At 34.7% G+C, this 9,167-nt stretch overlaps 1 long non-coding RNA gene across 2 annotated transcripts; it reads left to right on the top strand.

Annotated features, from left to right (window-relative positions):
* Positions 1 to 6,585: 6,585 nt before the first annotated feature.
* LOC123671342 lies at positions 6,586 to 8,785 on the top strand. Of its 2 annotated transcripts, none has more exons than XR_006746080.1 (5): positions 6,586 to 7,014; positions 7,132 to 7,323; positions 7,398 to 7,755; positions 7,863 to 8,064; positions 8,114 to 8,785. It is a non-coding gene; the product is annotated as an uncharacterized LOC123671342 (long non-coding RNA). The 2 variants fall into 2 exon arrangements; XR_006746081.1 differs by having other exon boundaries at positions 6,877 to 7,014; positions 7,561 to 7,755; positions 8,114 to 8,778.
* Positions 8,786 to 9,167: the final 382 nt, after the last annotated feature.

The following is a 9,167-nucleotide window of genomic DNA, read 5'->3' as shown; positions in this document are numbered from 1 at the left end:
CTCTCGGGTAGCAAGGTATAAACAGGTAAATCTATACTAGCATTTTGCAACGGTCTGATTATTGAATCAAAATCAATAAAATTAAAGATTATTTTATTATGAACACGGTGGTATAGGGTTGCCTGCAAAAAATCAGTCCCGAATCCCGGTTGTCGAATTTTAAAAAGTTAAATATTGCTGCGAGTGAATGTGTGCGACTGAGAGGTCCCAATCAACCATCTCATGCGATAGAAGAGGACACAGCATAGCAGCTGTTTGAAGTCCGTCCAGTGAAAGAAAGAGAGTGCGCATGCTATTTGTTCTTGGAAATGAAAAGGATAGCGATAGTCTCGTATATGCGTGCATCATTTTGGAGTAGATAATTATCAAAATAGAGGAATAGTTATTTAATTTTTTTTTTAATCAATTAATTATTTATGTGTGTATATTTTTTATGTGATACTAAATGAAAAGGATAGCGATAGACTCGTATATGTGTGCATCATTTTGGAGTAGATAATTATTAAAATAAAGGAATAGTTATTTAATTTTTTTTTAATCAATTAATTATATGTGTGTATTTTTTTTATGTGACACTAAAGTATATATACATCTTTACTAAAAAAGAAGGTTATAGTAATACATATATGTATAATACTAATCTTGAAAATTTTATATTTATTATTAGACGACAAAATAAAAAACAAGAATTAAAAAATACTTCTGTTTATTATAAAAAATTATAAATACAGAAATTTTTTTAAATTATTCAGGTTCCGAGTCATCGGACATATAACTATGATCGCCAACTTGTGAATCTTCTTCGTAATCATCACTCTCCGTTTCAGTTTTTTCGACAATGTCTTCTATCTTCAAAGGTGTTTGATCCCCAATGATTCCTACTGGTTTTAAATATTCAGATAAGAACCAACTGCAGTTCTCAGGCTGAAGTTTCACGCATATTGGATCCGTTGCATTAAGCCACATGGAATTTACAAAAATAGTTCGTGAAATTTTCTGAATTAATGATATCCAACATGGTGGTATTCTGCTATGCTGTGTCCTCTTCTATCGCATGAGATAGTTGATTGGGACCTCTCAGTCGCACACATTCACTCGCAGCAATATTCAACTTTTTAAAATTCGACAACCGGGATTCGGGACTGATTTTTCGCAGGCAACCCTATACCACCGTGTTCATAATAAAATCATCTTTAATTTTATTGATTTTGATTCAATAATCAGACCGTTGCAAAATGCTAGTATAGATTTACCTGTTTATACCTGGCTACCCGAGAGTTGTGACCGGAAAATATAGGCAACGTAACGTTTGCACATTCTATGGGCTTCATACTTTCGATTGGTATAGAATTTATCTAATAATCAAACCGGTGAAATGTTTAAAAAAAATATTTTTTTCAATTATTAATTAAACCTACTCTGGACTAAAATTTGTTAGGCAACCCATATGTGATATATTTATTGACATGTTAAATTAAATATAAAATACGTTTCATCAAATAAGCATCTCGGTGAAGGTCGTTTTATATCGGGATCCTATACTAATAGACCTATAATATCAATATAGATAGAACGGAAAGTAAACATTTGTGCTCGATCCCGATGGGATGGAAGTTTAGTGTCGCCAATCACAATCGAACTAGCCGATTCCATAGGCGTGCAGAATCCTGATGTGATTGTTGAATGATTTATCAAGAATCCTTTTTCCATAACTTCACAATAGCTAAATCAATAAATTGAGAGAAACATTGATCTTTTCGAAGAATTTTCATAAATAAATAAATTACATTGTAAACTATTCTTGAGCATCAATTGATCATGTCGAAATAAATCAAATTATGTTACGCTACTGCTATAGCGTCCCGTTAGACAAGGAGTGACGAATGTTGGAATCAAAACGAATGCATCAGTTACAAAGCGATTTCCATTCCTCTTATTAATGTTCTATTAGCGTATTCGACTGGCTGCCAGGCGCGGATCCAGGGGGGGAACCTCCACCCCCCCCCCAAATCGCCCAGGCACCTCTTAAATTTCGCCGGCTCGCTACGGCTCAAATAATTACAAGATCAGCAAACATTTCACCTTCAATAGATTTTGTGAAAACCCATATTAATGAACGGCAAAAAATGACGTCCCAAAATGGCGGAAGTGACTGGGGTCCACTTTTTCAGTATTTTAAGTATCTAAAAGTTCCCCCCCTGGGGCCTGGATCCGCGCCTGCTGGCTGCACCAGTTCGAATTAATTCGAGCTAATTATGTCATTTAGCACTACAAAAATTCGAAATAATTCGCACTGGTGCAGCCAATCGAATAAGTTAAAAGATCAATCTGATATAATACTAAAGACTGAGATGCATCGAAAAAAAAATTTTTGACGACAACTTTTACTCATATCTGTAATGTTAAAAAAAGAAGTTTGATAACGAAGTTTTTTTTATTATTATTATTATTACATGGAATAAGAGCTGAGGTTGGTAACCTATAAAAGCTCAGAAATGGAGAAAAGAAAATAAAAATAAAAATTAAATTAAACAGAAGTACATTACTAAACTAAACTGAAGTAAACCAAAAAGCACAAAGGTAAATATACAAAGTCACCGCCGAGTACACCATCCATCGTATAATATATATAATTGGTAATTCGGAATAAGGACTACAGAATCAGAAATATCAGTATGCAACCAAGATTCAGTAATGAAAATGAGCGATGGACCATGCACTCTTAACAAATGAGAGAAGTTCATGATATTTCGAATGGAGAGATTGAATGTAAGTATAAATTACTCTATTCCTGCATGGCACCACTACCACTCAGTTTTCTGGAGTCTGGGATACAATTGTTGGCTCTCCCCTGACGTACTTTATTGTCAAGTCCCTTTCTCCGGACGTTTCGCGTTCCTTCAGGTCAAGGCGAAGCTGACTCAGAGTTGCTAACTGGTGAGGAGTCTTGTCATCAGAAACTAGTACGCGCTTGAAATCTCCAGAATTGAGAAGCTTCTTCTTGTTTCTCAGCAATGTTCCCACAACCCCGTTGTTCGAAAAGGAAACCCTCAGCAGACGTGGGTGGGATGGATTACGTTTTCCAATACGGGAAATCTTGACAATCGCGCTTTGTATAGAGTTATCAATAGATTCCAGTATCTTGACAGCCACGTTGGTGTCACCCTCCTCTGGGTCAGATTCAGGTACATTTTTAAGCAAAATGTTATAAGAACGTTTGACTCGCTCTAAAATCTCAGCGGAATCCAAAGAACATAGAGATGGTAGTCTATCGGGAGCAGCGGATAGAGTAGATTTAATCTTTACTATATCGTAAGTCATCTCATCAACTCTCGAAACCACAGCGTTCTGTGATGACTCTATTTGAGACAACTTATTTTGACACTCGTCAATAATGGAGCTATGGCTACTTAACTGCGAGGTATGTTCATCGAGAGTTGTTTTGCATTCACGCGGCTCGGCCAAAATTAGAGACTGATCGGATTTTATTGATTTTATATCCTCAGATACTGAACTCATTTTACTCATTAGGAGAGAAAAATGTTCGAGTGTTACAGGCTGATCAGATTGCGAGTTACTCCGTAGCAATCGTTTGCTACTCAGGCACGGCGGACAGCTCCACTTACCCTTCGACTCCCTCATAAACTCAGAGTCAAAGGGCGATATATCAACACACGATATATCAACACACGAAGCATGATAGAATATGCGGCAGGTAGAGCATTTTAACACATTTTTATCTGATTCGGTGGCTTTTTTCGAACATTTAAAGCAGTACGAGGGCATGATTAGTAGAAAAATATTAATTTAAATAGGAAAGGAGAGGCAAGTAAACTTTTCACTCTTGTGGGTCGATACAAGAGACTTTCACAGAGAGGGAAGACCACGGAATGATAGAAAATGGTGATCAGGCCGCGAAATAATTTGCTACGATTATCGGTCTGCTGAATTTAAATATTATGATCCAGTGCGGTCCACGCAGTTCCCACGACAGAGCCGAGAGAATGAAATATGTAAAGATTGTGAAATGTGGGGATCAAAAACCGAAAACCAATGAGCGTTCAACGAAGGGGGGGAAAGAACGCCAGGATCAACAATTATCTGCGCGGGTGGGATGAGAAAATCGACAGAATTAAGACATAGATTTACCAAAGTGAATTGGAAAATTATATTATCCTACCTGAGGAAATACTGAAAACTGTATCATTCAACACTAAAATATCAATGTAGAACACAGATAACCAGCTATTAACTAAAGTTGATTGAGAGCTACAGCAAAACGCGTATAGACGAGGCAGTACTTCGATGAACGATTTGAACCAAATTACTCGAAATAATTTTTTTATTACTAATTCGGTTGTTCTTAATATATTTAGTGTTCTGTGGTTCTCACCTTATACTGGGTGTTCTCAAATTAGAGTTACGAAGGAAAATAAGAAAATACTTGAATAATTTTGAGTAAATAAGTTTCATGAATATGAGCACTCAAACGCTTTGCTTTCAATATACAGGTTGTTTCTAGTGTGTCGTACTTTTTGTGATGCTTATATCAGTTTATTCATCAATCTTCGCTACAGATTGAGTAAATAAATACCAAAACTTATAATTAATGCATTCATTAGAGCTTACTAACTGGATCTTTATAATAATTTGGATTTACCTGAGGATTTTTTCTCGAAATCGATAGCAGATACGACAAAACTATAACAAACCAAATAGTGTAGTACTGGACCAGAGTTTTTTTCTACATTTTTCTAAACTAACAGCCATTCACCAAAATATAGTTTGAAGGAAGGAAGCAGGCATCCTTCGAGAAAAAAATCACCCTGTAGATTTGCATTCAAAATTAGCATATCACATGGTGAAAACTTTAAACTGGAATATCTATGGCCAATTCAAATTAAATATCTTGTGAAGGAAAGGTTATACGAGAAAAAACTTGAACTTTACACATGTATCTCAAGACAAAATGTTTGGGGACTCATATTATAGAACTTTTTTTCTTAAAATTTTCATTTGTATCTCCAATTTAGGAACACCGTGTAATTACCCCCATTTCTACGCTCTTGTCATGAACTTTTATTGTGAATGTTTGCAGTGTCTGAAATCAGTATTTCCCTTTTAAACGGCACCTGGCAGATAGCGGGAATTCGAAAAATTTTTAAGAGCGCCCCCTTACAGAACTATGGTGAAGCAGAACACCGAAGCAACAGGTGGGTCTCTCAAAAAGTCTGGAACAAAATCGAATCAGTAAACACACCAGGTATTCTATGCATCTTACTAATGGTGGATTTATTCACCGTACCTAAGAACTAAGGACTAATGGTGGATTTATGCACCGTGCCCATAGACCTAATATCAAATGTGATATTAGGTCTATGACCGTACCTAAGAACCACAGAATACTAAATATATAAGAACCTAAGAAACCTAAGTATTCAGTCATAGAGTAAGTATACTTACTTGTTCTATGAATTCAGTGACGTTTATGCACTCTCTTGTTAGTTCTTAGTTAAGGCATGCGCACGTGCTCGAACTACTTTCTATTTGTTCTATACTTTGATGTTTGACATTGATATTTATTGTCTGACGCCGGTCAGACAAGGAGCTACGAATGTTGGCATCAAAACAAATGCTTCAGTTACAAGGCGATTGCCATTCCTCTTATTAATGTTCTAACCTCTGTACCGTTCGTTTTTTTCAGATAAATCTTGATTATTTGTAAAATCTGTGGTCACGTGACTAAAATATCCGTCCGCTCTCGGATGCTATTGCCGAACGCATTGAATTTAATTTCTTCAAATACACCTAATACGTTTCATCGATAAACACGAATAAAGAACATAAAATGATAGAAACTGGTACTCGTTAATATTGAAATTCTATGCGGCGCACGCACACTTCTATATTTTACCTGAGCCCTTAATTCTTAGTTAACAGTTGGCCTGCTAGTGTTAGTTCTTAGTTCTTAGGAAACGTGCATAAATGCCCTCATTGATTTGTTAGCATTCAATTCTTAGGTCTTAGGTTTAGTCTTAGTTCTTAGGACTGGTGCATAAATCCACCATAAGAACTAAGAACTAAACCTAAGAATTCAGTGGCGTTTATGCACTCTGTTGTTAGTTCTTAGTTAAGGCATGCGCACGTGCTCGAACTACTTTCTATTTGTTCTATACTTTGATGTTTGACATTTATATTTATTGTGAAAAAATTTAATTTAATTTCTTCAAATACACCTAATACTTTTCATCGATAAACACGAATAAAGAACATAAAATGATAGAAACTGGTACTCGTTAATATTGAAATTCTATGCGGTGCACGCGCACTTCTTTATTTTACCTGAGCCCTTAGTTGTTGGCTTGCTAGTGTTAGTTCTTAGGAAACGTGCATAAACGCCCTTATTGATTTGTTAACGTTCAATTCTTAGTTCTTAGTGCTTAGGTTTAGTCTTAGTTCTTAGGACTGGTGCATAAATCCACCATAAAGACCTAATATCAAATTATAAAGATGATATGAGGTCTATGATATCATATCAGGTCTATGGTTTACTTTAAGTGAATTCTATGATGTTTTAGACACTTGTAACATAGAACAAGTATGTATATACCATAGACCTAATATCACCCTTAGAATATAGATAGAAGGAACGGTAAATAAACATTTGAACCCGATCCCGAATACAAGAGAGATGAAAGCTTAGACGCGCCAATCACAATTGAGCTAGCCGAATTGAAAACGTTGCCAGCTCTATTTTCAGTACGAAGGATTGAACGAAGGAGAATATCAAAATTTTTCCGACAATTCAGATAAATTGTCGATGTGGCAACGTGCATTCGAGAATTCTGTCATTTTGTTCTGGTTTTAGACCTCCTCAGCTAAATCTTCATAATTCCTTGTTTTAATTATTTTGTATTTTCATTTATAACCATTAGAAGTGATATTAGATATGCCTAGCAAGTGTTTTTTGTGTGGTTTCACTTATATTGTAGGAGGTGAAATTAGTCTTCACAGGTGAGTTCCATCCCATAGGCGTGCAGAATCCTGATTTTTTTCCTTAAAGCATATATTCAGTTATAATTGAAAACAATCCAAAACTAATTTATACGACTAATTAATGTTTTTTTTAAGACTTCCATCGAATCAACTTGAACGAGAAAAATGGTTGCAGAGAATTTCTTGGAACCGACCGGTGTTGGAAAAAAAAAATTTTCTTTGCTCAAATCACTTTCCTGAAAATTGCTTCCGATTAATGATACTATGAAAGAGGCTTATACCAGGAAGTTTGCCTTCTCCTTCTGAAATCAAATTGGAAATACCTCTGTAAGTTGTAACGAGAACTTATTTTCATAATTTTTCGTATTTATTATAATTCCATGCAATGAAAATCTTCCCAGGTACCAGAAGACCAGTCGGCAGACCCCCTAAGCGCTGGAAAGACTCCTGGATATCTACATCCACCGAGGACTAAAGTGGAATATACAAGCCCTAGGATTAAATTAAGAAGAAGAAGAAAATCTTCCTCAGAATATCATCATATAATATAAAAAAAATTTGTAGGACCTACTCAGAAGGGAATGGAACTATTGAAGCACAGGACTTTACAGAATCTGATTCTAAAACACAAGAGAGATTTGAGACTTCAGCTACTTTTAACTCTCCTTCAAAATCTGCATCTTCTAGCTATAGTGACACTAAGAACCTACGGCTTATCAAAGGAGGTTTGCCTTTAGAAATTAAATTGGAAATACCTCTGTAAGTTGTAACGAAAACTTTTTTCCATAATTTGTCATATTTCTTATAATTCCTTGCATTGAAAATCTTCCTTAGAATATTACCATATAACATAAAGCAATTTGCAGGACTTACTCAGAAGGGAATGGAAGTATTGAAGAACAAGGCTCCACGGAATCTCTATATGATTCTAAAGTACAATCTCCATCAAAAAAAACAATTGAGATTTGACACTCCAATTACCAATGATCCAGAAGAAACACTGACTTTAACCTCTCCTTCAAAATGTGCATAATTTAGCTCTAGTGCCACTTCTTTCTCCAAAATGAAGTAAGATATATCATAAAAAAAAACTCCATTTTAAATTCTGCTTTTCTAGGTCGAGACGGTTTTTCTCAAATCCCCGCTTATATTGGAGACTATTCACATCGTTATTTGGAAAACCCTATGCTGCGAAAGAAATACCTTAGGTTGTCTCGAAGAATCCTGTCCAATTTCAAGGTCAAAAATAAAATATTGTTTGTGTCCATCCTGAAGTCAAACAGCACCTAGTCAAAACTACACTTGAGAAAAACCTTGGGGTATCTTTCCAATGCCTATCAATTTGTAGTTGATATCTATACTCAGGCTGAGAAGACATTTAGGTGGACAGAAAGGTTTTTTAATATATTCGATAAAAATTATTCGAACTTGTTATTATGTCTGGTTCTCACTACAGTGTTGATCCAAAATTGTTCAATGTTTTCAATCAGCATCTGTTTAATGATGAACCAGGGAGAATCCATGGTCCTGCTATAACGAAAATGATTCTTAATGATTCTGGAAACTAATTTCAATTTGAGGATTCATCATAAATTGAGAAATCGACAGAGTGCAAAATTATATTTGAATCGGTTGAGAAGTAGATTGATAAAAACTATATTCGAAAATCAATAAAATTTTCTAATAATGTTTGAAACCAATAATTTTATTTGTACTGTATTTCTGTGATAAATATATTCTGTTGTTTTATTGAACCGATAGATTTTTTCAATAATATTTGTAAACCAAGTATTTATATTCTGTATTTCTGTGATAAATATATTCTGTTGTCTTTTCTCTCTATTGCTACATTCATGACCTGTTTTCATATGATTGAATAATATACAGTGATATTTTCCTTATATCAAATCTAGGAAGTCTTCTGGACGCATTAGTAATTTTAGTATATATTATATGTATATTTGCTGAGAATATTATTGTACCCATAAGAGCAGAAAAAAAGACATGAAATTGCAAATAATGATTTTTATGTTTTAAAGAAAGATTGGATTTTTGTCAGTAATTTTATTTATTTTATGGAAGTAGCAACACTACATAATTTTGTCATGTTTCAACTTGATTCCAACCAAATAAAATATATTAATCATATAAAGTTATCGCTACACATAAAT

The sequence above is a fragment of the Harmonia axyridis genome, chromosome 1 (genome assembly GCF_914767665.1).
Source record: "Harmonia axyridis chromosome 1, icHarAxyr1.1, whole genome shotgun sequence".
Lineage (NCBI taxonomy): Eukaryota > Metazoa > Arthropoda > Insecta > Coleoptera > Coccinellidae > Harmonia > Harmonia axyridis.
The sequence above is the reverse complement of the archived record's forward strand: the minus strand, read 5'-3'. Positions and strand labels throughout refer to the sequence as shown.